The sequence below is a fragment of the Mesoplodon bidens genome (genome assembly GCF_964165515.1).
Source record: "Mesoplodon bidens genome assembly, chromosome: 10".
In the NCBI taxonomy this organism is placed as follows: Eukaryota; Metazoa; Chordata; class Mammalia; order Artiodactyla; family Ziphiidae; genus Mesoplodon; species Mesoplodon bidens.
Genome location: NC_138172.1, coordinates 21,383,827 through 21,411,468, shown reverse-complemented (window position 1 = coordinate 21,411,468; position 27,642 = coordinate 21,383,827). Strand labels below are relative to the sequence as shown.

At 41.9% G+C, this 27,642-nt stretch overlaps 1 protein-coding gene across 9 annotated transcripts in view; it reads right to left on the bottom strand.

Annotated features, from left to right (window-relative positions):
* Positions 1 to 27,642, bottom strand: part of FRMD4B (FERM domain containing 4B) — a 323,064-nt gene that overhangs the window by 146,700 nt on the left and 148,722 nt on the right. The window contains exon 1 of one of the 9 annotated variants that reach the window (XM_081246501.1): positions 4,694 to 4,713. The exons of the other annotated variants lie outside the window; for them this stretch is intronic. The gene's annotated coding sequence lies outside the window, so the exon portion shown is untranslated. Of the gene's footprint in view, positions 1 to 4,693; positions 4,714 to 27,642 lie in introns of those variants that run through there. 9 annotated transcript variants of the gene reach the window in all.

Below are 27,642 nucleotides of genomic sequence, written 5' to 3'. Positions count from 1 at the left end.
TTTTCATATGTACGCACCCTTGTTTTTATTTGCTGTACTTGGGATAGATGTATAATAATGTTACTTAGTAATATTAATTGCCCAGGCTTCCCTCGTGGCGCAGTGGTTAAGAATCCACCTGCCAATGCAGGGGTCACAGGTTCGAGCCCTGGTCTGGGAAGATCCCACATGCCGCGGAGTAACTAAGCCGGTGCACCACAACTACTGAGCCTGCGCTCTAGAGCCCGTGAGCCACAACTACTGAGCCTGTGCTCTAGAGCCTGCGAGCCACAACTACTGAAGCCCACGTGCCTAGAGCCCGTGCTCCGCAGCAAGAGAAGCCACTGCAATGAGAAGCCCGCGCACCACAGCTAGAGAAAGCCCGCGTGCAGCAACAAAGACCCAACGCAGCCAGAAATAAATTAATTAATTAATTTAAAAAATATATATTAATTGCCATTTACTATGTGCGTCTTCAGTGCCAGAGGCCAGCTCTAATCCCCTCAACAACCTAGTAAGGTCATTTCAACTGTGCCTGTCATAAGGCCAGAGGGGGTCACTCAGTTCATAAGTGGCCAAACAGGAATTATGTGCTAAGACTCCTGCCACTTCCTCTCCCTCTGTTTCATTTGGATAGAGCCTACCAAAAACAGAACCTTTACCAGTGGACTCCTGAATGCTTTACAGTGTCACTGTTCGCTGGAATTGACATTGTTCCATTTCTATCTAAGAACACCCGTCAGTTTAATCCTTTGACCTCAAATCATATTAATTACATTCCACTACTCATAGCCATTTTATGTCAACAGCTTTTCCACTCCCTAAGAGTGAGCAGTAGATGAACTAAAAGTCAAGCTTGGAAGAGCTACTGGGAGTCACTGGAGAGTTCCAGTTTGCACTCCCCCCGCTGGACGGAGCTTCATATAGTGGCTGCATCTCATTCACCTTTGTAAGCCTGAGCCTGGCACACGGGTGGTGCAAGACACACCCAGGAAGTATGTGTTGACTTCTAAGGAATTTGGAATCCAAGGAGCAGTGTCAAATTTCAATACAAGAGGTGTATCCATGACCCACAAAGTCTGAATTTCTTCCTGGATAGCATCTCCATGTCTGATTTCAGTTTGCAGTTGGGGGAATTTCTCCATTTCCAACTTTGCCTTCTTCCTATGGCTGCTACTCACAGGCTGCCCCTGGCTCTACAGGCATCTGAGTCATAGAGTCCATGCTCTGAATCCCTTTTTTGTGAAAAGGAAAATATCAGTGGAAAAGAAGAAAGAGGGGAGAGAAGAAGGAAAAGGGGAGGAAGAGAGGAAAGAAGAGAGGGAGCAGGTGGCTAGCAGAGAGGGAGAGACAGCTGCAACTGATCTGTAAAGAACCTGTAGTGACTTCCATTAAAGTTAGAGCATTTCGAAACTGAAAAGGAGTCTCAGCCGGAGACTAACGTCTTCACCCACAAATGTGGGTTCGGAGGCCTGGATAGGAAAAATCAGCTCTCCAAGGCCATAGAGCTTATCAGTAAGGGGCAGACTTAGACCTGGAATCCAGTTCTCTCTCTCACACTGCTCTTCAGATAAAGATTTCCCATGGTGGAAGGTCAGCTTCTGGACTAACCTCATTCCTGACTGGAAAAACTGAATATAAATACCTCTAATAGAAAGGGTGGTGTACAGTAAAATCTTGAAAAAAACAGGTACGAACTCTGCTGACTTGTTCATTCTAACTTGCAAGAACAGAAGAAAAGAAAACCAAAAGAGGACATAAACCAAGACAAGAGGACAGAAGTGAACATGTACTTTACAGCCCTACCCACAAAGGCTTCTTTTAAGGAAAAAAACACATCTAAAATAAACAGAGAATGTGCCCAATACCATCCTTTGCTTTCACTGCTTTTATTGGAATGATAAACTGTTTACCTAAACTTGGCAGATTATACTAACATATGTTAATGTATATTTTACCTGTACTCAGCTTTATCTTTCCAGTTTAGAAAAAGTCTTTCATTTAAAAATTTCCATAGTTTTCCAACATTAAGCAGTAAGAAGTCTTTACTGGGGCTTCATGGAATCCAGATTAGGGACAAACAAATGCGTCTCATACTTGAATTATGATGTTGGCACAGGCCTCTACAAAGAGCTAATAACTAAATATATTCAGGTTCTGACAATATTTTCAAAGCAAAGAGAAAGTGTTTTAGTACGTTTTTACCAAGTACTACAGCTTGTTATGACTAGTGACAAGACGGCTGGTTCTTTTTCTCGGGGTCCTTCGTGTACCTGCCCACTGGTTTCTGCCAGCAGTTGGAAGCAGTCCATAATAAGAAGCAGAGCCTCCTTTGGGATGCAACTTCCACCTTTCTATTCCAAGACAGAAATGAGGGCATGAGAAGAAACTCATGCTGCATGAAATGCAGAGATGCTGGAAATTAGACAAAGCAATCAGCTGGTCCTAGAGACAGCATTGTGGTGGACACGGCACAGACTCAGGACCCAGGAGAGAGGGCTCTAGCCTGTGCCCTGCCCCTAATGGGATAGGAGAGCTTAGGAAAATTCCTCTACTACTCTGAATTTTCATCTACTCAGTAACAGCATAAGGGGACTGGGTGACTCCAAAGTGACTTACAAGGTTTTTTTCCAGCTCAAATATTCCACGGCATGAATATATTTAACAATTCTACTCAGGACTTCCCTGGTGGTGCAGTGGTTAAGAAACCACCTGCCAATGCAGGGGACACGGGTTCGAACCCTGGTCCGGGAAGATCCCACATGCCACAGAGCAGCTAAGCCCATGCGCCACAAGTACTGAGCCTGTGCTCTAGAGCCCGCGAGCCACAATGACTGAGACCACGAGCCACAACTACTGAAGCCCGCACGCCTGGAGCCCGCGCTCCACAACAAGAGAAGCCACCACAATGAGAAGCCTGCGCACCTCAACGAAGGGTAGCCCCTGCTCACCACAACTAGAGAAAGGCCGCGTGCAGCCATGAAGACCCAACACAGCCAAAAATAAAAGTTAATTAATTAATTAATTTAAAAAATTCTACTCAACAAGTGGCATTTATCATCACTCATCCTCCACCTTCCGCATAGTTATTGAGCACTCTCTCCATGGTGGCGGGGGGCAGTATACTGACCATAAGAACCTCCATTCCAGTAGTTACCACTTTTCCATGTACTACAAATGAAGGAGGAAAATAAATGATGCACTGGAACTCAGAGAATGTGCCCTGGAGTGGAATTTGCTATGTCTGGGAATATCTCAGATCCTCTGCTAAGAGATGTACTTTTTGATTCCTGAAGGGGCTGCATTACAAAATGGTCTTACTTCTAGAGGGGTTCTATGGCCTGAGTCTAAGAATAGGATCACCTAACACGAGGCTCTGGGTGACCATAATGCCGCTCTGAGAATCCAGGTCAAAGGACTGCATTTTGGATACGATCATGTTCCTTTCTACTCCTTCAGATCATTAGATACCTTAAGACAGGACTGATTTAGAAACAATCGATTCATTTCTAAGGACATGCTATTGTGTTAGATTATGACAAGAGGGTCCGATCCCAGACCCTATTGTGATATGTTTGTTTCCCTGACATTTCTGTTCTCTACCTAATCCTGCCCACTTCCTCCACAGACTTCCTCCTATACCCAAGAGCTTTGCAGCCTCCTGGATGAGACAATTTCCTTTGTTTTCTGAAGTCTACCCAGCTTTTCCTCCCCTCCTCCATCTCCAACACCTACCCATGAGGAGAAAAAAATGGACACACAGAATTGGACATTATGAGTTTCGCATAACCATGTCACAAGGGAGAAAGAAAAAAAAACGCTTCCCTTTTAATTAGATTGTAGGACTTCCTTTGACAAATCATAAAGGTTTTATGAATTAATTGATAGCCATCCCCAAAGATGGCATTTCTCAGGTCTCTACCTTGAGCCGTTGAATTCTGGTCACATAAAGTCCTCATAAACTAGACTGAGGGACGGAATTCAATTTTCCTGCTTCTGTCTCGAGGCAAGACAGGACGTACATTTAAAGGTCCTTTTAGAAAAGTTACTAATGAGTTCTAGTCCTGCACAGGATCTTTCCTGCCAAATGCTCACAGAAATAGAGAAGGCTCCAAATACACTGTGTTGACGAGATGATTAACAACTGCAAATCTCAAAGCATTTTCATGCTGCTTACTGACACCATTCCTGCCCTTGCCCTGTCCTTTCCATGTCCATAAAAGGGCTCAAGTCTTTAAAATTAAAAAAAAAAAGAAAAAAAAAAAAAGAGAAGAAAGAGAATGGTAGTGGGATGGGGTTAGGGGGAAGCGGAGAGGTGGTATTATACACTGCAACAATAATTACCAAAGTTCTGAAATAAAAAAATAAGAAATGAGCCTTTTAGGACTTTTAAGGGAACAGAGATAACATTTCAAACAATGACAGGAAAACCCTCCGAAAGATGAGCGTTAAGGACGATCTTCACCGTGGTATCAAACTGGAGCAGATGCAACTCTTTTGGAGAAGGAATAAGTCTTTGAAAAGAGCAAAGACAAACATTTCTTGGAGTTTCCTTTTTTGCAAGTTGGGTTCTGAAATATTAGTCCTTAAGTTCGTCCACCCCCCCGTATGACATTAAAATCTGCCCTCAATTCACTAAGAAATGCCAGGAAGAGCTCAAGAAGCACCATTATACTGTCTGTAGTCAAAAGATTATAAGAGAAATTGTTCTTACCTCCGAACCATGGTCTCGGCTCATTTAAAGGGACCGGAGAGAATGGGCAGGACAAAGGACACATATATTAGGCACTTGTGATGTGTGTGTGTGTGTGTGTGTGTGTGTGTGTGTTTTCTCCAAATACAAGCTGGTGGAAGTAGGGACCTAAAAACCCCGACGCCTTCCGCTGCCATATAATCACAAGGAAATGACCTTACCGTTTGTTGCTTTGATTAGAAACAAAAGGCTTTCAACATGAGTCAGGAGAGCAATGGGAGAAAAAAAACCCAACAACCCAAAATTTCTGCTTTTTTTTTTTTTTTTGGCCACCTAAAGCTTTTCTTCATAACATGTTTAAAACACATGATGAAATGCTGTTTACTGATAATGCATGATCTGCATTGGATAATAATTCAGAGATGGGCTATGGCATCTAGGAATCCAAACTTCAATTTTGGCTCTTCAATCTTTACACATTCTGAACTTAATGAATACAAACAGAAATAACACTTAACTGTGCTACCCACAGCCATTTTACACCAATAGCTTTTACACTGAGAAGGAAACTCAGAATTCCACGGGACCAACTTCGTAAGATCAGTCAGCATCAGTGATGCTAGCCACAAACAGAAAATCTTGGTAGGATGACTTTGGTCTCAAGAAAGGATTTATTTCATCATTTGCATTTAACTAAATCATTAGTACTGAAATTGCTCAATGGATAGGGAATAATCAAAATCCATTACACTTCAAAGTAAAGCAGAGAGAAAAATATATAAAATCCAGTAAAAATAATAAAACCACTTATTAATTTTAGAATGGCTAAGTAAGACCCTGTGACATGGTACCATGTTTTTCCCACCTGAAAAAAGAATCTTCTGGATTTTTGTGCAAGTGTGTGGTATGGTTAAGAACATGTGTTCTAGAGCCAGACAAACCTGGCATTTTGTAGCTGTATGTTCTTGGGAAAGTTACTTGACCTCTCTGAGAATCCATTTCCTCCTTAGTATAGAGGGATAAAAATCCCTGTCTTATTAGGGGTGTTGGAGGAATTAAATGAGGTCGTGCATACAAAGCACAAAGAATGTGCCTGGCAGATAGACATATATCATGTATTTAAACAAAAGGTGAGGTGCCCTCTCCCCTACCAAAATCCCTTATCCCTCAAAAATGAGAGAGTAGCTTTATCTTCAAGTCCTTTCAAAGACTCCAATTCCTTTGAACTACAACATACTGTCAGGGGAAGACACAATACCTTGAAACAGCCTCATTCAATAACAAGTTTGTATGCTTATAAAGATCACTTGATGAAATCAGTAGAAAAGGTGGCAAAGAAGTTAATACAGATTAGGTAATTATTATAGGCATGTGACTTCACAAGTGGAGGGGTTGAATGTCAGAGCAAACAAGTTACTTAAATATTACTTTATTTTTTATAATTTTTATTTATTTATTTGGTTGTGCCGGGTCTTAGTTGCAGCACATGGGCTCCTTAGTTGCAGCAAGTGGGCTCCTTATTTGTGGCACTCGGGCTCCTTAGTTGTGGCACGCAAGCTCTTAGTTGCAGCATGCATGTGGGATCTAGTCCCCCAACCAGGGATAAAACCTGGGCCCTCTGCATTGGGAATGCTGAGTCTTAACACCTGCGCCACCAGAGAAGTTCCAAACATTACTTTAAAAGGCCACGCAGTAGGTGGTTATGCTGGAAGACCGTGCATATACACCTCTAGGATGAATGAAAAAGGGGGGGGAAAAGTCATGCAATAATACTCCCAGTGAAGTATCATATATGGAGATTGAAAAGTGCTGTACTATTTACAAGAGCCAAACTAAATGTCCATGGACATATGAATGGATAAAGATGTGGTACATATATAAAATGCGAAATTACTCAGCCATGACAAAGAATGAAATAATGCCATTTGCAGCTACATGGATGGACCTAGAGATTATTATACTGAGCAAAGTAAGTCAGAAAGAGAAAGACAAATATCATATGATATCACTTATATGTGGAATTTAAAATATGACACAAATGAACTTATCTACGAAATAGAAACAGACTCACAGACATAGAACACACTTGTGGTTGCCAAGGTTGGGGGGGGATTGGGAAGGATGGATTGGGAGTTTGGGATTAGCAGATGCAAACTATTATATACAGAATGGATAAACAACCCGAGGTCCTATTGTATAGCGCAGGGAACTATATTCATTATCCTATAATAAACCATAATGGAAAAGAGTATGAAAAAGAATACGTATATTTATAACTGAATCACTTTGCTGTACACCAGAAACTAACAAAACATTGTAAATCAACTAGACTTCAATAAAAAAAAAAAAAGAACAAGTTCTGTAGCTCAAACAACTTAGGCAGAAGCAAAGATGCTCTGCTTGGGTAAGCTAGAAGGATGATTTAAAGAGGGACTTCTGTTTCAGGGCCAACACACAGATGCATGTGGAGAGGCTGAAAAAAATTACTTCATAAAGAGGGAAAGTGCAAGACAGCAATCACCCAAATTATTAATCCATAGGACAAATGATCTTAAATATTAGAAGTAAATACTGGACTATTTCATCTACATTGCTAAATTTTTTTTTTTTTTTTTGTGGTACGCGAGCCTCTCACTGTTGTGGCCTCTCCTGTTGTGGAGCACAGGCTCCAGATGCGCAGGCTCAGCGGCCATGGCTCGTGGGCCTAGCCGCTCCGCGGCATGTGGGATCTTCCCCGACTGCGGCACGAACCCGTGTCCCCTGCATCGGCAGGCGGACTCTCAACCACTGCGCCACCAGGGAAGCCCTACATTGCTAAATTTTTATACATTCAGGTTGGCCTAAAACACTGGTTTTGAATCTTCTTAGTGGGAAGATGAGTGACTTTATATTTGAGGGAATCTTCTATTTAGGTATATATAGCAGGAAAAACTCAATAAAGGGTCACTTTTCTCACAAGGTTGAATAGCCTACTGAGAAAACTAGTGTGACATTTCCAATTGTAAGGTAAGAACTTTTCACTGTCGAGGGACAATCAGAATTTTGATAAATAGTTTCAGAATCGAGGCAACAGAATGGGCTAAAACTAGGAGATCAAGGCCAACACGAAGAACCAGGTGAAGTGACCTGACAAGGCCAAATACAGGGTTGGGGCAAGGTCAGGGTATGGTCGTGGGAGCACACGGGAGGATGAAAACTAGATGATCAGAGTAAGTTACCTGTTGTTTTTGCCCATCCAAAGTCTGTTTCACTTTTTCTAATCACAGATCCCAGCTTTTCTATGAGGGCACCATCCGAATCATTAGGGTAAGCTAACCTCAGGCCCCTATATCAAGGGATAATTAACATGTGATTCAGGAATAACCAACAAAAATACCCGGCCCCAATATTCCCTAGTTATAGGGATGAGGGAAGAAGTGTGTTTGTCTTTGTTCTGGAGTTAAAAAGCTGTTGGGATGAGAGCCTGGGGTACCAGAGTACTTCAGGCCAGACAGAAGTGCTGTAGAGAGACAGACTCCAATGACTGTCTGAATCACTATAATTTCTATTTCTACTTAAGCTAATTTAAATTTTTTAAAGATTGGTTTGCAAACAGAAAGGTCCTATCTAATACAGCAGTTCATGGGAGACAGGATAACTGGAATCAGATACCCTTTATCAGCTGACCAATACTGTTTAACAAGTTGAATGATTATCGACACAGAATTGGGGAGCTGGGCGGGGTACAAAGACATGGGGAGGCCAAGGATTCAGCCTTGGGTAAAAGGATAGTTCCTGCAGCACTGGGGCATCAGATAGGAGCTCTGTGGTCAGTGCATTAGTTAGGAAGAGGTCCTTCAGAACTGGCATAGAAAGGCCCACACAGGAATAGCAGAAAATCTCACTCTACATCCAACCTGAAACCACTGCTCTTCCAAATAGCTCTTGCTGGGCAATCAGACACGGGGCAGGGCTTAACCTGGGATCCAAGAATGCAGACTCAGGGAGCCCTGTTACAGAGTCCCATTGAAAATGAAAAAAAAAACAACAAACCCTCCCCCCACAGAAATTAACACAACATTGTAAATCAACTATACTTCAATGAAATACATTTTTTTTAAAAAGGGGAAAAAAAGAAAATGAAATTATATCTCCAGAATAGGTCCAAATGAAAGATGGGCATATGTGAAATTATGCCTATAAAGTGCCAAGTGTGACACAATTCGCTGATCACTGACTGGTGAGTTTGGATACGTATATGGTGACTTTCTGGAAGCTTTCACCATCCTGGAAGTGGGACAAAGGGAATAGGTCCATCATTTTTGGGGAAAATATGTGAAAGTGTAGACCAAATTTTTAAAGAAATACAGTCTTAGGAATCTTTACAAGAAGCTTCGCATTTATCACAAAACTATCACTTTCATCATAGAACACTTCATATACCAAATGAATGCCAGACACACCATAAAATCCCAACACAATGTACTGCAGTTTTCCAAAACTCTGATGGCTGAGCACAGCTCTGAACCACTTGTCATAAACTCAAAGGACAAACTTAAAGACCAGCTCATCTCCTCCTAAATTTAGTGAGGTTTGCATTAAAGAAAAGAATATTTCTTTCATAACTCCTCATCCTTCTCTAATTCTACTTCTAGAACCAATTTGGTTCTTTCCAAATATTCATGGAGCACCACGGACGTGCAGAAGCCCTGCAAGGGAAATCAAAGGTGAAAACAGTATGGTCCTGACCCTCGAGGGGTTTATAGCCTAGACTCGGTGTTTCTCAAGGTGAGCACAGCGATCATCTTACTTTTCGCCTCACAGTCAACCCTGCAGCTGAGGAATCATGCATCCCTTTTACACACATGCTGGTTCCTGTTTTCAATCTTTTATCAATCTGGATGCCAGCGCTCCTTGGGGCCCTGATGGTTTTTCTTAGATCTGCATTCATTCCAATAACTGTTTTGGGGGTGCCTAATAATAATGGCTGTAAGACCTGCAAAGTCCCACAGGATCCCACGCTCAGAAGGGCACCAACCTTGTTTAATGCTCTGCTGTCTTGTAATTCTTAATACATTTTGAACAAGGGGTCCCACATGTTCAGTCTGCACTGGGTCCTACCAATTATGTAGCTGGTTCTGCTGGGTACTAGGCTAGGTGGTGGGGAAACAGTGATGTAAAGGAGAGACTCCAGAGGGGGGCAAGAAATAAAAAATAAATTAATTAATAAATAAGGTAATTCCAGGTGAGGGTTAAGACCTGTGAAGAAACTAAAACAGGAGGGTGTGATGAAGAGGGATGGAGGGACTGGAGATTAAGAAGGAGCCAGCCAGGGGAGTTCCCTGGTGGTCTAGTGGTTAGGATTTGGCGCTTTCACTGCCATGGACCAGGTTCAATCCCTGGTCATGGCCAAAAAAAAAAAAAAGGAGCCAGCCATGTGGATATCTGGGGGACGAGTTCAGGACCATTTCTGCCTTGTTTGGGGCTATAACATGTGGCACATGGAAATCTCTCAACTCATATTCTGAATGAATAGAACTTCTGTTCAAAAAGGAAGAACACCAAATACAGAAAACAAATTCATAATTTACTAGAATTGGGACAGCACTGCTGAGCGGTAAGGAACATTTGAAGTTTATTTAAGGTCTCCTTCAGGATCACATGCTTGAGCAGTTGGAGGGGGCACACCATGTCCAGGAAAAACAACCCTGATGGAAAAGTCCGTTATTCACATTCCCCTTCAGGCAGAAAAAGAGGGAAGTTTCTTGTTCTAGGCGGATTCTCTTGCTTTCCTAACCCAAAACAGAAAAACAGAGGTGAAAAAGTTAAGGAGAAAAGTAGGCATTTGTAGGGGGCTCCTTTCTGTTTCACAAGATGAGTGCCATGAGTTTTGACTTGGTTTTTACATAAGGCACGTGCAGCTTTTCAGGCGATGGACATTGTAAAATCTAATCTCACCCCTGTGTTTGGAAATACGAACAGAAAAAGGCTTTGGAAGTTCAGAAGTCATCAAAAATGCTCCAACATTCATTGTAAAGTGCATATATTCATTGTTTTATCTTCTGTTTTAAATGTCACATGCAATAAACTAATACTTAACAACCCAAATTTATCGAGTGCTGACTGGTACCAGGTACTACGCCCTGTGCTTTACACAGATTCTTCTTTTATCCTGACAGCAACCCTATGAAGTGGGTACTTGTTCATCTCTATTTTACAGATGAGAGACAGAAGCTCAAAAGATCTGGTAACGGAAGTCCCCCCAACTGGGTGCAGAAGAACAGGATTCGAACCCGGGGCTTTCAGTCTTAAACTGCCTTCTTATACGGCTTTTGCAGACAATGAGAAATGCATCCAGGGGTTAACAACATGCTGTTAGATTTCCTTCCTGTATTTCTGCAGAATCTGTTTTTTGTTTTTTTGTTTTTGGTTTGCTTTGGTTTTCCCCCTTTTCTCTCCCTTTGTGTTTCTTTGAAATCGAAACAGAACTTTTTATGGTGGAAAATTTCAAGCCCTTACAAAAAGTTGACAGATGGGTATAATGAACTTCCGTGTATCCATCACCCAATTTCAACAGTTATAACACATGGCTAATCTTGTTTTATTAATATTCTCATCCACTTTCTGTCCTTCTGTACGTATTACTTTGGAGAAAATTAAGACTTCAAATAATTTCATCTGTAAATATTTCAATATAACAGCTAAGGACTCTTTTAAAAGACAACCCCAATTACCTAAAACAATATTCATTAATATCAGCAGATATGCAGTTAGTGTTCAAATTTCCAATTGTCTTATGAATGTGTTTTTTTCAAGTTTGTTTGAATCAAGATCCAAAATGTCTACATTTTGCAATTTGTTGTTCTTTCTCTTAGGTCTCTGTTAATCTGTAAGTTCCCCTTCCATTCATCTTCTCCCTCTCTTTTTCTCTCCTCTCTCTTTCTCTCTCTCATTGCAATTTATTTGTTGAAGAAACAGGGCTGTTTATCCTGCCATTTCTCCTGCCACCTGAGTTCTGCTGATTACACCTCTCTGGTGTCATTTAATATGGTCCTTTGTCCACCATATTTCCTGTAGGTTGATTGGGTCTGAAGGCTTGATGAGATTCCAGTTAGATCTTTTTTGGGCAAGATTGTCTCATGGGTCACCAATCTGTGGTTTCTCATTAGGGCTGTCTCTTTTTGTAATGTTAGTTCAATAGCTAGATCATTTAATTGACTAAGGGTTGCAACATGATGACTTTCCAATTCTATCACCCTTTACTTTGAGCCAGAATATTTCTGTAGTGTGAAATTTCCTCTCATCTACTAATGGGTTACCTAGTGGTACAATTCATAAAGAAAACACAACAAATGCTTGATTCTTCACCATTATTTACCAGTTTTCAAAATAGTGAGTTGGCACTTCCAATGGCGGCCAAATTGGTTTTTAAAGTATTTATAAACTCATGAATTTAAATATATTATATGTGTTTCAATCTATTAAAATTGTTGTCCTTAGTGATGTTCAAATTGTCCCATACTGGCCAATGGGAGATTCTTCAAGTCAACTGCTATGTCCTTTTGACATGACTCTCACAGTTTTTGATATCTTTCTTGCTACATGGGATGAAAAGATGCTCATCTTGTATGTTTATTGATACTTTCCAAGACCTACACAGCTATTGCTATTGCTACACAGTCTGCTATTGCTTTTTGTTTCATTTAAAAAATAGTTATAAATAGTAAAATATACATCCTTTAAGTGTGAAAATTTGACGAATTTTGACAAATGTGTACACCTATATTATCCACACCCCTACCAAGATAAAAAATATTTCCAGAATATTCTGCCAATTGCCTCTGCCAATGTTTCCCCATCCCCCATAAGCAACCACTGTTCAGATTTCTATTATCATAGGTTAGTTTTTCCTGTTCTAGAACATCATATGAATTGAATTATAGACTATGGATTCTTTGATGAATGTTCTTTCACTGAGCAAAATGTTTCTGAAATTCATTCAGGGTGCTGGATATATTTGCAGTTAATTCATTTTTTATTGCTGAGTAGGTATTCCATTGCATGAATATACTAGAGGTTATTTATCTACTCTCCTGTTAATGGAAATCTGAGCTATTTCCAGTTTGTGGGTATTATAAAGAAATATGTTATGAACATTCGTTTACAAGGTTTGTATGTGTGTGTTTATCTGTGTGTTTGTATGTGAGTACGTATGTATGTACATAAGTTTTCATTTCTCTTGAATAAATACATAGCAGTGGAGCTAATAGATCATGGGGTGGAAGCATGTTTAATTTTTTAAGAAACTGCCAGTTTCCCAAAAGACTACACAATTTTACACTTCCATCAGTAATGTATGAGAGGTCTTTGCCAACACTTAGTATTATAGAGCTTCTTAATTTAGCCATTTTAGTGACTGTGTAGTGCTAGAAGCACCCATGTTTAAGTGACTTTTTTTTTACATGGGTATAGGTTTGGATGATAATTGCAAATTAATAATAGCAAACACTTACATAGTACTTAATATACACCAGATGCTGTTCCTATACTTTATAAAGATATATCCAATAATACCTTTGAGGTAGGGAATATTATTAACTTTATTTTACAGATGATGAGAAAAATGAAGCACAGAGAGGTTAAGTAACTTACAGGAAGTCACATAGCTAGGAAGCAGCAGATGCAGGATCTGAAACTAGACAGTCTAGCTCCAGGGCTCAGGGCTTGTGACTCGTAAGCTCTTCTGCATCCCTACTCCAAAAGAAGGATCATCTCTTTCTTCTATGTCTCTTTTTAAGAGTAAAGAGAGTCTTTCAAGAAATATATCAGGGCTTCCCTGGTGGCACAGTGGTTAAGAATCCACCTGTCAATGCAGGTGACACGGGTTCAAGCCCTGGTCCAGGAAGATCCCACATGCCGCAGAGCAACTAAGCCCCTGTGCCACAACTACTGAAGCCCATGCACCTAGAGCCCGTGCTCCACAACAAGAGAAGCCACCTCAATGAGAAACCCGCACACAGCAACGAAGAGTAGCTCCCACTCACTGCAACTAGAGAAGTCCCGCGTGTAGCAACGAAGACCCAATGCAGCCAAAAATAAATTAAAAAAAAAAAAAGAAATGCACCAGCAAATTGCACCCCATTGGCCAGAGCTAGGTCATGTGTTTACCCTAAACCAATCACTGGCAAGAGGAATAAGGCCACATGATTAACTTTGACCACAGCTTCACAACCAATGTGTAGATATAACAGGCAATAGAGTATCCTGAACTATTGGCCCTCTCAGCCCTCAAGGCAGCCTTAGATCCTGCAAATGGTCACCTCAAGCTCTGAGCAGCCTCATATACATTTACCCTGTGTACCATACAGGTACTAGCATCTTGTATGCACACTACAACATGAAAAATGCTGGGAAGCACTGGCTTAGAGACCTACCAGGATATTCCTAAGTCACATGGGAGGTGATATTGATCCCTGAGCCAAATAAGGCCTCTCAGGACAGAAGAAGGAAAATAATGGCTCCTGGAAGCAGGCTTAGAAAATGAACAGGAAACAAGAGAACCCACCCATAAGGGAGCAGACACAGCTGACACCATGTCATACAACGAATGTCTTGTCTGTGTCCCGCCCCCACTGCTGCTTTGATGGTTCTTACTTGCAAACGTTCCCTCCTCTAGCTCAAAACTCGGAGTGCAGGAGCACAGAGGTATCACAAGCCTGGTTGAGACCTCAAGCCTGCCCACTAGATGAACAGGGGCAGACAGGAAGATCTGGCTCCCCTGGTGGCCATGGTAGGAAGCCTGCACGGGGACCTGCCTTTTTGCCATCTGCCTGGTGGGCACCGCCAGAAGGGAGTCGGGGAGCTAACAGAACGCCAGTGGTGAGCGCTGGCCAGCTAACACATGACAAAAGCCCTCTTTGAGGGGTTTCCTGTAGCAATTCCAATTTAACTCTGAGTTAGGCTGCCCCTGGTGAAAGTCTATACACAAACAAATCTGCAGGTCAACCCATCCTCACCCTCAAGGTGCAATCTCTCAAATAACCATGACATTAACAGGACTTGCAGTTTCAATCATCTCCCAAGTCATCAGTTCTGGTGCCTCCCGAAATGAGACAAATGACAGTTTCATAGTCGCTTGTGGCTATGAAATCTCACTGAAACAATTCAACTCTGGCTAAATTATATTTAACTTAATAAATACGGATTTAGAGGGCCAAATAAGCTTGAAGTCCTTGGGCATTCAAAAGAGAAAAGGCGAAAAAGAGAAAATAGATGGTGCAGCATTCTGTTCTCCTGCCCTAAGCTTTATCCCTTGTTTAAAAAAATAATAAAGCCTTGGTGATCACTTTCAAGCTTATCTAAATGAAGTTGAGAATGTTTACAGATGAGATAAAACAAGATTTTTGAAATCTACTAAATAGTACTTGGGGACACCATAGTTTGAAACCAAAGAGTAAAATGAATGCAAAAAGAAATAACTATTCTGAGCTATTTGTAAATCTTAAGACTTTAGTACATGGCAGAGAGACTATATGAAAATCTATCTTTATGATACTTGGATTTCAACCAGCAATGCTCTACATAAACTTACTTTAACTACACAAGGAAATTCCATATCACTGTGAGAGGACAAACATTTTCTAAGAGACTAAAATTTGCTCTAAAGCATGCAAACTAATTTATACTGTGATGAAATGCAAAATATGCTTTCCCTGATGCTCTCAGGCAAGTACAATTCCAGTGTTCCAAGCATCAGGGCCCTTAAGAAGCTTATGAAAAGCAGACAGCTCCACTAATTAAGGAGATAAAATGAAAACAGATATAAAATATAAATTTTTTGCTAGCACCATGGTATAAATCAAAAGTTGTTGGCCATGGTATGGAAAAGAAGGATTCTTGTTCACTCAGTGGCATCAGAAATTGGTACAACCTTTTTGGAAATCCAAATTCCTTCCAAATAAGGTATGTATCTTACAGAAATCCTCCCACAAACGTTTTGCATATAAGGATGTTCATGGTAACATTGGTCTTAGTAAAGTTCTGGAAACAACCTAAATGTCTATTAATAGGGGATTACCGAAATTAATTGATACATTCATACCATCAAATACACAGCAGTTATGAAAACAGAGATAGATCACCATCTAAGATGTATAAGTAAATACATTTCAAACTAATATGTATAGAATGATCTCACCTCTGTAAAAATTTATATTAATGTAATATGTAAGTCACTATATGTTTAGAAAGTATTCGGTGAATATATACCATTGATAAAAGACTCACTTTTAAGCCATGCATTTCTATAACAGTTAAATTTATGGACTTATGTTATTTTAATGATAAAAAACTCTATGGTTCTCCAAGGAACACAAATATTGCCTTTTATTTAATAGTAATCACATCAATAATAACTAATGGTCATTATTAAATAGACACACTAGATAAACACATGGAGAGACACTGCTACATGCCAGGTGCTGTGACACAAGGTTACATTAGACAGATCCCTGTTCTCCAGAAATACTCTACCCAACAGCCTGGATCAAATGTTTTTGTTTTAAATAAATAAATTTATTTATTTATTTAGGCTGCATTGGGTCTTCGTTGCCGTGCGCGGGCTTTCTCTTGTTGCAGTGAGTGAGGGCTACTCTACGTTGCAGTGCGCGGGCTTCTCATTGTGGTGGCTTCTCTTGTTGCGGAGCACGGGCTCTAGGCATGAGGGCTTCAGAAGTTGTGGCACGCAGGCTCAGTAGTTGTGGCGCACGGGCTTAGCTGCTCCACAGCATGTGGGAACTTCCTGGACCAGGGCTTGAACCTGTGTCCCCTGCATTGGCAGGCAGATTCTTAACCACTGTGCCACCAGGGAAGCCCCAGATCAAATGTTTTGAATAGGAAGTTTTAAAAAATTATAAAAGTTACATATATCCTTGCCATAAACGATTTAAATTCAGAATTATTAAAGTAAAAGAAGTAGACACCTTTCTCTTCGTCCACTTACATATCCCAGGGGTAAACATTATTAATGTCTTGGTATATGTATTTCTAACCCTGTTCTCCCATGTACAGGAACATATACACACACTTCTTGCATTTATTTGTGTCTTTCTGTCTCTATAGACATACACACACATATATACACACACACACCCTGTATATTGTTCTGCCTTTTGTGTTTATTTTTACCCCAAAATAGGTCGATGACAATTTTGGGGGGGCTGTGATGTATAGGTCTACTTCACTTTTCCTACTGATGTCATAGAATCCCATGCTTTGGAAGGACTATTATTTAATTAATCATTCTCTTATTCATGTCTTCACTGGCTAGCTATTTCAAATTATGCTGCTGTGAAAATCCTTACACATATACCATCGTGTCCTCAAGATGACTTCCTGAAATGGAAATGTTTGGTCAACGAGGGCACATATCTTACATTTTGACTGGATACAACTAAACTGTCCTACGGAAAGGTTGTAACAATTTACCAGGTTATAATTTAATTCTTCTGCTTCAAAATGTCCATCTCTTCTCTTATCCTTATTTTAGATAACTTCCTGTAGACGCGAGAGGAAGTGAGCCTCCCATTTCTAAGATTTTTCCTTTTCTTTTTTGGCCTATTTTAGTAACCAGAGCCTTTTCCTTAAACTACAGTGTATTGAGTTCTTGTCATGTCCCAGACACCATTCTGAGCAGTCACAGGGCATCATTTCACTTAAACCTGGCTGCAGTATGATGAAATATTATGTTCCCATTTCATAGCTGAGAATATGAGGCTCAAAGGAATGAGGCATCGCGCTCTGGGTCACACAGCCAGTGAGGGCTGAGGCACAGGATTAGAGCTCATGTCCATCTGGCTCCAACATCCTTACCTCCCAAAGAGTATGTGCAAATCACTCAAAAGGAAATAGATAAAGCTGTTCATCTCATTACAAGTTCTATTAAAACACACCGATGGCATTAATATTTGTAAATAATGAGTGAAGCTGCTTGGGCTGAGGAAGGCAGCTGTTTCCCAGGCTGCTCCCTCCATCTTTTTCCTCACAGGTCCCTCAACTCCTTAACCAGCCGCCTTGTCCTCCTTTTTGGATGTAGTTGCTGGGGAAGGGGAGGGGGCAAGAGTTCCACTTTGAGTAATTTGCTCTACTGCTGTCTACTTAACACCCAGTACCCTCCAGTGTGACAGCCCATGCCATGGCCCCATTTCACAGACCAGTGAGCTGAGCCGAGCCAGGAGGTGACCAGGAGCTTCTACACATGACCAGTTCTCTGGTTTTCTATTTTCTTCTTTTTTTTTTGCGGTACACGGGCCTCTCACTGTTGTGGCCTCTCCCGCTGCGGACCACAGGCTCTGGACGCGCAGGCTCAGCGGCCATGGCTCACGGGCCCAGCCACTCCACGGCATGTGAGATCTTCCCGGACCGGGGCACGAACCCATGTCCCCTGCCTCGGCAGGTGGACTCTCAACCACTGCGCCACCAGGGAAGCCCTATTTTCTTCTTTTTTAAACTAAGGGTAACAGATGAAGTTGTTGACCAAGCTTTCATCTGCTGAACTTCATCAAAATTGACAGTAATTTCCTGAAGAATACAATCTACTACAGAACCTAACATATTATTGGTAGTGGCTAATTACTTCAGGGTCATAATATAACTTTAGAAGTGATGTTGAAGATTGGGGAAAAAAAGTGATGTTTGGTAAATATGTTGGCTAATGGTTTTATTTTCTGGAAAAACTTCAGATACAGTAATATACATATATGCACATACATATATATACACACATGCACATTTATGTATGTGTATTTATATATTCTCATATATACATATATATGCACACACATATATATGTCTATATGTAATTTATTTATACATTCAAATGTGACCTATTTAGCTCAGAGAAAATACACCAAAAAAAAAAAAAAGAGGGAGAAAAAAAGAAAAGGATACAATGAAATTTGATGTACTTATAACACACAGTATACAGCATAAAGGTGTGGCAAACTTTTGCTATATTTGTAACCTAATGTAATGTTTGAGCCTGAAGAAAAATTAAACTGATGCAACTTGCTGGTGAATAAATGGCACTGTTCAGACTCTGGCACTGATATCTCAAAAAAATTTTTTTTTGAAACTCAGAGTTGGCTTCTGAAGTTTATTAAAGGAAAAACACATTCACTAAAAAAATCTCATTTCCAAAAAGAATTTGAGAGCAAAAATCTTATGAGCTCGGCTGGAACTATATCTGGCATCAATACCTAGAAAGATTAATATATAAAAATCTTAAGGAAGGAAAAACTCCCAAAATCTAAATACTATGAGCAGATGCTTAGAATTCTTCTTATCCTGAACCAAATTGTTTCAAATTTAAACATTAATTTCATTGAAAAACTGGTATTGGACTATTTATTGAAAGTAAATGTACTTTGTCTTCAGGAAATATTTGAAAAATGCCTCGTATTCCTTTTTGTTCTAGAAGATTATGATTCTGTCATCATTTGAGGTTGATAATTAGACACAATAACCAGCTCTTGTAACTCAAAGGGTCAAATTCTCTTTATATTGTCTGTGCTTGCAGAATTTTAAAAAGCCTGGACACAGCCAAAGACTTAGGGAAAGCAAGCTTTTAATTAAACACTAACGAAGACCAGAAAGAAAAAAAAATTTTTCCCCCAAGAATCCAGGCAAATCCAAACGGTCCTTCCATCCTTAGCTCCAGGGGATGGGAATGACCTGAGACAGGGTCAGAATGAAAATCGACATCCACAGAGTGCCACGAAGAGAAAGCCAGAGGTCTGAAACGTCTGTCAGCATCAGTCAGGCCAAAGAGGGCACCTTCCAGAGCTTAACCACAGGGCTGGGCACAGGAAACAGTGATCACTTGACAGTAAGAGCTAACAAGAACTACAGAAACTGCCAACTTCCCCACCCTGGGCTGGGCACAGGCAGGGACCTGCAGCTGGCTGTACACAGAAGCTGGGGTCCCTGACTGAGCCCGTTTTACAGGAACTGGAGGAAATAATCTGTTCTGCTCTCTGCAATGCTACTTCCTTAATGAAATGGCTGTCAGAGAACAGAGACCAATGTATTCTCAATCAACTCACACTGGCTTGCAGCTATTTTCCCTAGTGAAAAAGAATAAACACATACACACAAATACATTTCAACACACATGGCTTTGTCCTGGATGTTTCCAAAACTTCATAGACTGTAAACATTCTCTTTGTTTGTTTGTTTGTTTGCGATACGCGGGCCTCTCACGGCTGTGGCCTCTCCCGTTGCGGAGCACAGGCTCCGGACGCGCAGGCCCAGCGGCCAAACTCATGGGCCCAGCCCCTCCGCGGCATCTGGGACCTTCCCGGACCGGGGCACGAACCCGCGTCCCCTGCGTCGGCAGGCAGACTCTCAACCACTGCGCCACCAGGGAAGCCCTAAACATTCTCTTTGGACAGAGTCTCCTTCCTGCTGCTTCCTCCTCCTCTAAATTCTTCGGGTCTTCCTACAGCATATGTGGCCACCACTCCAGCCCAGGTCTCCCATCGTCCCTCAGCTGGTCACGAGAAACAGCCTAACTGCTCTTACCCCTTCCGCACCAGTCCCCTCACAGTGGCTAGAGCGAGCGTCTTAAAATGTAAAGCAGATCCCTTTGTTCATTTGGTCAAGAACTATTTCCGAAGGAGTATTAGGTTCCAGCACTGAGGATACCACAGTGAACAAAGCAAAGCTTCTGCATGCCTTCAGCTAACCTTCTGGTCAGGGAAACACAATAAGCACATAAGCAAATAAATTCCTAACGTCAGGTGGTGACGGGGTTGCAGAGAAGAATAAAGCAGGATAGAGAGCAGTCAGGGGTGGCCTCTCTGTTTGGATGGTATCTGAAGAAAGACCTGCAGGGAGTGAGGGGGAGAAGCACGCCACAGGAACCTCTGGGTGACAAAGTTATAGGCAGAGAAAACGCCAAGGGCAAAGGCTCTGAGGTTGGAATGTGCTTGGCGGGGTTGAAGGAACAGCAAAGAGGTCAGCGCTGCTGGAGGACACTTACAGAGAAAAAGAATGTTGGAAGTTGAGACCAGAGGTTGACGCAGCTCACAGACACAGGAACGGATTAGTGGTTGCCAGGGTGGGGTTGGAGGGTGGGTGAAATGGGTGAAGGGGATCAAAAGGTACAAACTTCCTGTTATAAAATAAATAAGTCACAGGGCTGTAATGTACCACATGGCAACTATAGTTAATAATACTGCACTGTATATTCGTAAGTTGCTGAGAGTGTAGATCTTAAAAGCTCTCATCACAAGAAAAGAATATTTGTAACGACGTGAGGTGATGGATGTTAACTAGACGTGTTGTGATCATTTCACAATATATACAAATATCAAATCATTATGCTGTACATTTTTTTTTTTTTTTTTTTTTTTTGCGGTACGCGGGCCTCTCACTGTTGTGGCCTCTCCCGTTGCGGAGCACAGGCTCCGGACGCGCAGGCTCAGCAGCCATGGACCACGGGCCCAGCCGCTCCACGGCATGCGGGATCTTCCCGGACCGGGGCACGAACCCGTGTCCCCTGCATCGGCAGGCGGACTCTCAACCACTGCGCCACCAGGGAAGCCTATGCCGTACATTTGAAACCAATATAACGTTACATGTGAAATTGCACCACAGTAAACAAATAAACAAATACAGTGAATATAATGCTAGTACTAATACTATTAATAATAAAAAGACAAGAAGTTGAGCATGTTTGCTGCGGGTAGGTGGTGGAGGAACCCAGAGAAGGGGATGCCAATTACACAGGGTTTGGTAGGTTCGGTGAGACCGGCTTTTTCTGAGTCAAGTCATTAGAGGGTTCTGAACGGGACAATGACACGATCTGACTTACTTTTAACAAAATCGCTCTGGAGGCTGGGTCGGGAATAGACTATAGAGGGAAAATGGCACTAGTTATTCAGGCTCAATGAGTTTATTAATACCTGCTCTGGCTACAGGTTTTGGTAGAGGCAGAGAGTAGAGACTGGGAAAGTCCTAGGAAGGACTCCATGAAGGCAAATGTAGAAAAGGAAGAGGCTGAATGGTTTGCAAACTAAGCCCATTCCATGCAACGGCTGGGGGAATGGAATTTGGATTTACACAGATCTGAGCTCCCCATCTTTGCACTCAGCTAAGCGGCTTGACAGCGCTCAACAATTTCCACATCTGCCAAATGGGTTTCATATTTCATGTCGTTGTTAGGAGAACTAAATGAAATGCTTAGGGAACAGGGAGCTCAGTGGTTAGGACGCCGCGCTTTCACTGCTAAGGGGCCGGGTTCGATCTCTGGTCGGGGAACTGAGATCCCACAAGCCGCGCCGCACGGCTGAAAAAAAATGCTTAGCACTATGTCTGACAACATAGAAAATGTTCATTAAGTAGAAATGACACTTCTTAACTGCTGACTGTGAGCCAGGCACCCTAGTGAGACCATTAGTACATGATCTTGGGTTGTCCTCTCAACAACCCTGAGAGGCAGGCACTATTACCATCCCCATCACCTATGCGAGAAAAGGAGGCACAAAGAGATCATGTAACTTGCCCATGTCACACAGCTAGTAAATGTGGGTGTTTGGGCTTAATTCCTGGTCACAATTTGCACTTATCACAACTAGCATGATAACTTTAGGCTTAGGATCAACTTTGTGAAGGGATCCAAATGTTTACCTTTTCTCAATCCATGTTATTTCTAACTTTTACACCAAACCTAAAATGTAGATCTTATTTTATCTTTCGTATAAGAAACAAGCTCAGAGCAATTAAGTAGCGTGGCGCAAGGTCACACAGCTGGTAAGTGATGAAGCCTTGATTTGTAACCCAGGTCCAACTGACTAAAGCCCATTCTATTTCCCTATTTTGTCAAGGCTCTTTTCTCTCTTAGCTAATAAGCATCTAATCAAAGTTTAATGAGACTGACTAATTCCTGTAAAAATATTTGCTGGCTACATTACCCAAGGGTAGCACGATGCCTATAATAACAGGGTCTCCTTAGCAGTTGCAAATTTAAGAGTCATATCAGAAGAGAGCTTATACAGATGAGAAAGACAGCAGTCAGTGGGGACCCAGGGCCTTTATACATGAGAGTCTAGGGCTCTTACGGAGTGGGGCTCAGGGTAGAGAGGGAGAAAGTTTAATGGCTTTCTGTTGGAGAGACAGAAATAAAACAACTAAACAGTTGTGAGAATCTTTGCTTTCATAGAATAAACCAAAAAGACAACAGCGTTAGGATGCCAGAGTCTCCTGATAAAATGCTGTGCCATGAAACCAGGTGAGTACAATGTCTCTGTGCAGTGGTCAGTGGGCCCCTTTCCTGCTTGCTACATTAGATTATAGTTCTTAATCCAGAGGGGAGGGGAGGGGAGGAAGGAGGAGACAAGGCTTCTGCAGATTTTAGAAGCTCCAGAGGTTATGCATATGCATAAATGGTAGAGCACGGCACAGATGAAGATAATTATTCATGAGGGATTCATCCATCCATCCAACCATCAATCCACCCATTAATCTATCCATCCAACCATCTGCCCAACTGTCCGTCCATCCACCCCTCTGTCCATCCACCCATCCATCCAAGCATCCATCCATCCATCCACACATATATCTAACACTGTTTTCAGTGCTTTTAAATATTAGTGCACTTGATTTTTATAACAATCCCAGAAGCATAACTCTTTATGGGAGTTCCATAATTAACTGTATTTTATAGCAGAAAAAATTTAATGAGAAAAATCTCAGAGAACTCACATGGCTAACAAAAGGTGAGTTAGGATTTGAATTCAGGAAGTTTATAGACTTCATTTTTAAGCACTCAGCTATGTTTTCACCCATTGATTGAGCAAATAAAATAATAAATGAGATACTGTCTTTATGTATCTCTTTAATAAATAAAGCAGCAAGTCAGTGGCAAGAGGCTAAGCACTGGAGTTAGCTAGAGCTCTGTTCAAATTCCAGCATCATGTTTTATTAGCTAATAAGTATATAAAACCAATAAAGTGGGATTTATGATATCATTTTGAAGAGTTATTATAAGAACAGAAATAAGGCACAACATCTAATAAAGCTAAAAACCTATCAAGTCTCCCTTTTAGTATATACCCTAGAGCAGGACCGGTCCTCAACCCCCGGGACTGCTACCAGTCCGTGGCCTGTTAGGAACCGGGCCGCACAGCAGGAGGTGAGTGGCGGGTGAGCCAGCAAAGCTTCATCTGTATTTACAGCTGCTCCCCATCACTCGCATTACCACCTGAGTTCTGCCTCCTGTCAGCTCAGCGGCAGCATTAGATTCTCATAAGAACGCGAACCCTACTGTGAACTGCGCATGCCAGGGATCTAGGTTGCGCGCTCCTTATGAGAATCTAATGCCTGATGATCTGAGGTGGAGCTGAGGCAGCGATGCTAGCGCTGAGGAGTGGCTGCAAATGCAGATTATCATTAGCAGAGAGGTCTGACTGCACAGAGACCGTAATAAATCAATTGCTTGCAGACTCATATCAAAACCCTATCAGTAGGGGCTTCCCTGGTGGCGCAGTGGTTGAGAGTCCGCCTGCCGATGCAGGGCACACGGGTTCGTGCCCCGGTCCGGGAAGATCCCACGTGCCGCGGAGCGGCTGGGCCCGTGAGCCATGGCCGCTGAGCCTGCGCGTCCGGAGCCTGTGCTCCGCAACGGGAGAGGCCACAACAGTGAGAGTCCCGCGTACCGCAAAAAAAAAAAAAAAAAAAAAAAAAAAAAAACCCTATCAGTGAGTGGCAAGTGAAAACAAGCTCAGGGCTCCCACTGATTCTGCATTACGGTGAGTTGTATAGTTATTTCATCACATATTACAATGTAATAGTAATAGAAATAAAGTGCACAATAAATGTAATGGGCTTGAGTCATCCCGAACCATCCACCCTGCCCCGGTCCGTGGAAAAAGTGTCTTCCATGAAACCGGTCCCTGGTGCCAGAAAGGTTGGGGACCGCTGCCCTAGAGAAGTTCTTGCTCACAAGCACAAAGAGACAAATACAAAAATTTCAGTGTAGTATTTTGGGCCACTGAAAATTTGTAAGCAACCTAAATGCCCATCAACAAGAGATTGGTATGTTTAATGCAATGGAATATAAGGGTTAAAATGACTTTAGAGGGCTTCCCTGGTGGCGCAGTGGTTGAGAGTCCGCCTGCCGATGCAGGGGACACGGGTTCATGCCCCGGTCCGGGAAGATCCCACAGGCTGCAGAGCGGCTGGGCCCGTGAGCCATGGCCGCTGAGCCTGCGCGTCCGGAGCCTGTGCTCCGCAACGGGAGAGGCCACAGCAGTGAGAGGCCCACGTACCGCAAAAAAAAAAAAAAGAAAAAGAAAAAAAAAGACTTTAGAGATAAATCCCAAAAGCCTATTGAGAGAAAAATAAGGTAGCAGAATGACACATCCTTAAATAAATTTTACAGACACAAAAATAATATATATTGTTTATAGATACAAACACATGTGGCAAAATGATGAAAATATGCCTGGGAATGAAAAACACGAATTTCAGAACAGGACTATTTTTAGGGAGAAAGGAGAAGTATAAAGGTGGTTTCAACTGATTCTGTACAATTTTATTATATTACAAAAAAAGTATCTGGAGCAAACATGGCAAAATGTTGAGATGTCTTAAAACGGAGTGGTGGGTGCATGGGTTTTTACCTATATTATCCTTTATATTTTTGTATATTGAAATCTTTCCCAAATGATATCTTTCTTAAAAAAAGATAATACATGTAAAGTGCCAAGCACAAGGCACAGCACAAAGCAGTTACTTAATAATTAGCAGCTATTAGTCAAGTCAAGACACTAAGACTATATAAAAGCCCTAGTTAAGGAGAAAATAGTTATTTAAGCAATGCGCTTTGCCCAAACACAAAATTCAAGAAACTAAAAACGATCAGGACATTAGGGGAAAACGGTACTATTTAATTTACCATATTTACCAGCCTCTTTCATGGCAAAAGTTTATTTCAAGGATGCCAGAATTTTTATCTTTTCTGTATGTACATATACACACACATGTATGTAATTACTTATGGATATTTATCTCAATTTGTTTATCCCATTTGATCATTCACACTTTTCCATAACAACCAAATTGGACATCACAAATATAACTTTCAGAATAAACGTAACCAGGGGACGCATGGGAAGTTATTTCATGCTGCAGCTCCACCAAGAAAAGAGAGAAGGAGAAAAACAAACACCAACTTGACAAGGCAGGAGAGTCTATTCTTAACTTGGTGTTTTTCAAGCTGTACAACAAAGGTTCAAAAATGCTTTTTAGAGATCCTGAGACTGATCTGTTGATCTTAAATCATACAGTCTTTTAGAAATGTATTTATGCCAAGTGATGGACTCAAACATTAAGATAGTTTTCTTTCTCATTTGGGGGTATCTGAGCATCCCAATTTCCTGCCATAAAATCCTAGTCTTTGGTTACCTGAAAATGTAGAAGACGAATTTCCTCAGTTATAGGTGGACTCATATGTCATTTATCAACCAAGTCTTTGCTTCCTTCTGTATGTGTTGCTACTAGTAACTGACTCTATGGTTGCTCAATTCCTTCAACAGAATGTAGGATCCAGCTGGGAGACCTCCCTGATTGTCAGGCCATGTTTTAAAGCTGGATCCTACATCCTTCACATCAATGCAATCCTTACTCTACTTCCTTCCCGCTGGCCCTGCTGCAGTCCAGGCTTTGATGTGAATACCTGTTGGTCAGACATTTGTAGAAGATGCTGTGTGATGAGCTGCCCAGACTTATTCCATCAGCTGCCTGGATTTTTTTGAGCTCTTAGCCCCTCTGGGAACTGCTGTTCCTTAAAGAGAGCTGCCTACTTCAAGGTCACACCGCTTATACAAGGGCAACCCATCTCTAATGATGGCTTGATGAAGGTTGGGGGGAAATCCAGCCCTCTTGTTCCAACTGGGGACAAGTCTCAGTTTTGGGGCTACCTGTGAGGTCAGCTGAGGTCTTTGTTGAGCCTGAACTGTCACCCAATTTCTCCCTCTGCTCAGTCCTTCTTTCTATTCCCTTCTACAGTGTTGATCCTCACAGCACTCTCCAGTAAACTTCCTGCTTGTTAATCTCTGTTTCAGAGTCTGCTTCCTAAGGAACCAAATCTGCACCAGCATTCATGCTGTTCCATGGAAGGACTGCTTTTCCTGGCTCCTGTGGTTGAGTGAGTGATGTGACCAGCTCTGACCAATGTCTTGAGACAAGTGACATGAGCTACTTAGAGGCCAAGCATTGCATTGCCAGTGCAAAGCCCTGAAAAGCTCTTCACTCTCTATCATGGCAACTGGCAATGTTCCAGAACATTTTGTGAGCCTGAGTGACAGTGATGAGCAGAGCTTCCAGCCAACCTGTGAATGGACAGGTAGTGTAAACCAAAAATAAACCTTTATTTCTTTAACCTGTTAGGGTCCTGGGGCTGTTTGCAGCCGCAGTAAAACCTATCCTATCCTGAGTAATACACTGATATCACTGCAGGCCCCCTAATTTCCTCCCCTGTCCTGCCTTCACTATGCCATCCTCTTCCAAATCTATCAACCTCACCACTACCAGGGACAGTTCTAACTTAACCTGTCCCCCACCCCCAAAGTTCTGAAGAAAAACATCAAATCTTAAAATAAAAGATCATTCAAGTTGAATGTTATTCTCAATTAAAATCTGCCTGTCTATGACTTTGACTCTGTCTCTTTCTTTCCTCATCAGCCTTAAAAAAACTCTTTATAACACCCCCATGACCACAGCCTTGTTTCCTCATGCCTGAAATGCCTGTCTGCCTTTCTTAGTCTACGTAATTTTTTTTTTTTTTTTTGCGGTACGCGGGCCTCTCACTGTTGTGGCCTCTCCCATTGTGGAGCACAGGCTCCGGACGCGCAGGCTCAGCGGCCATGGCTCATGGGCCCAGCCACTCTGCGGCATGTGGGATCTTCCCGGTCCGGGGCACGAACCCGTGT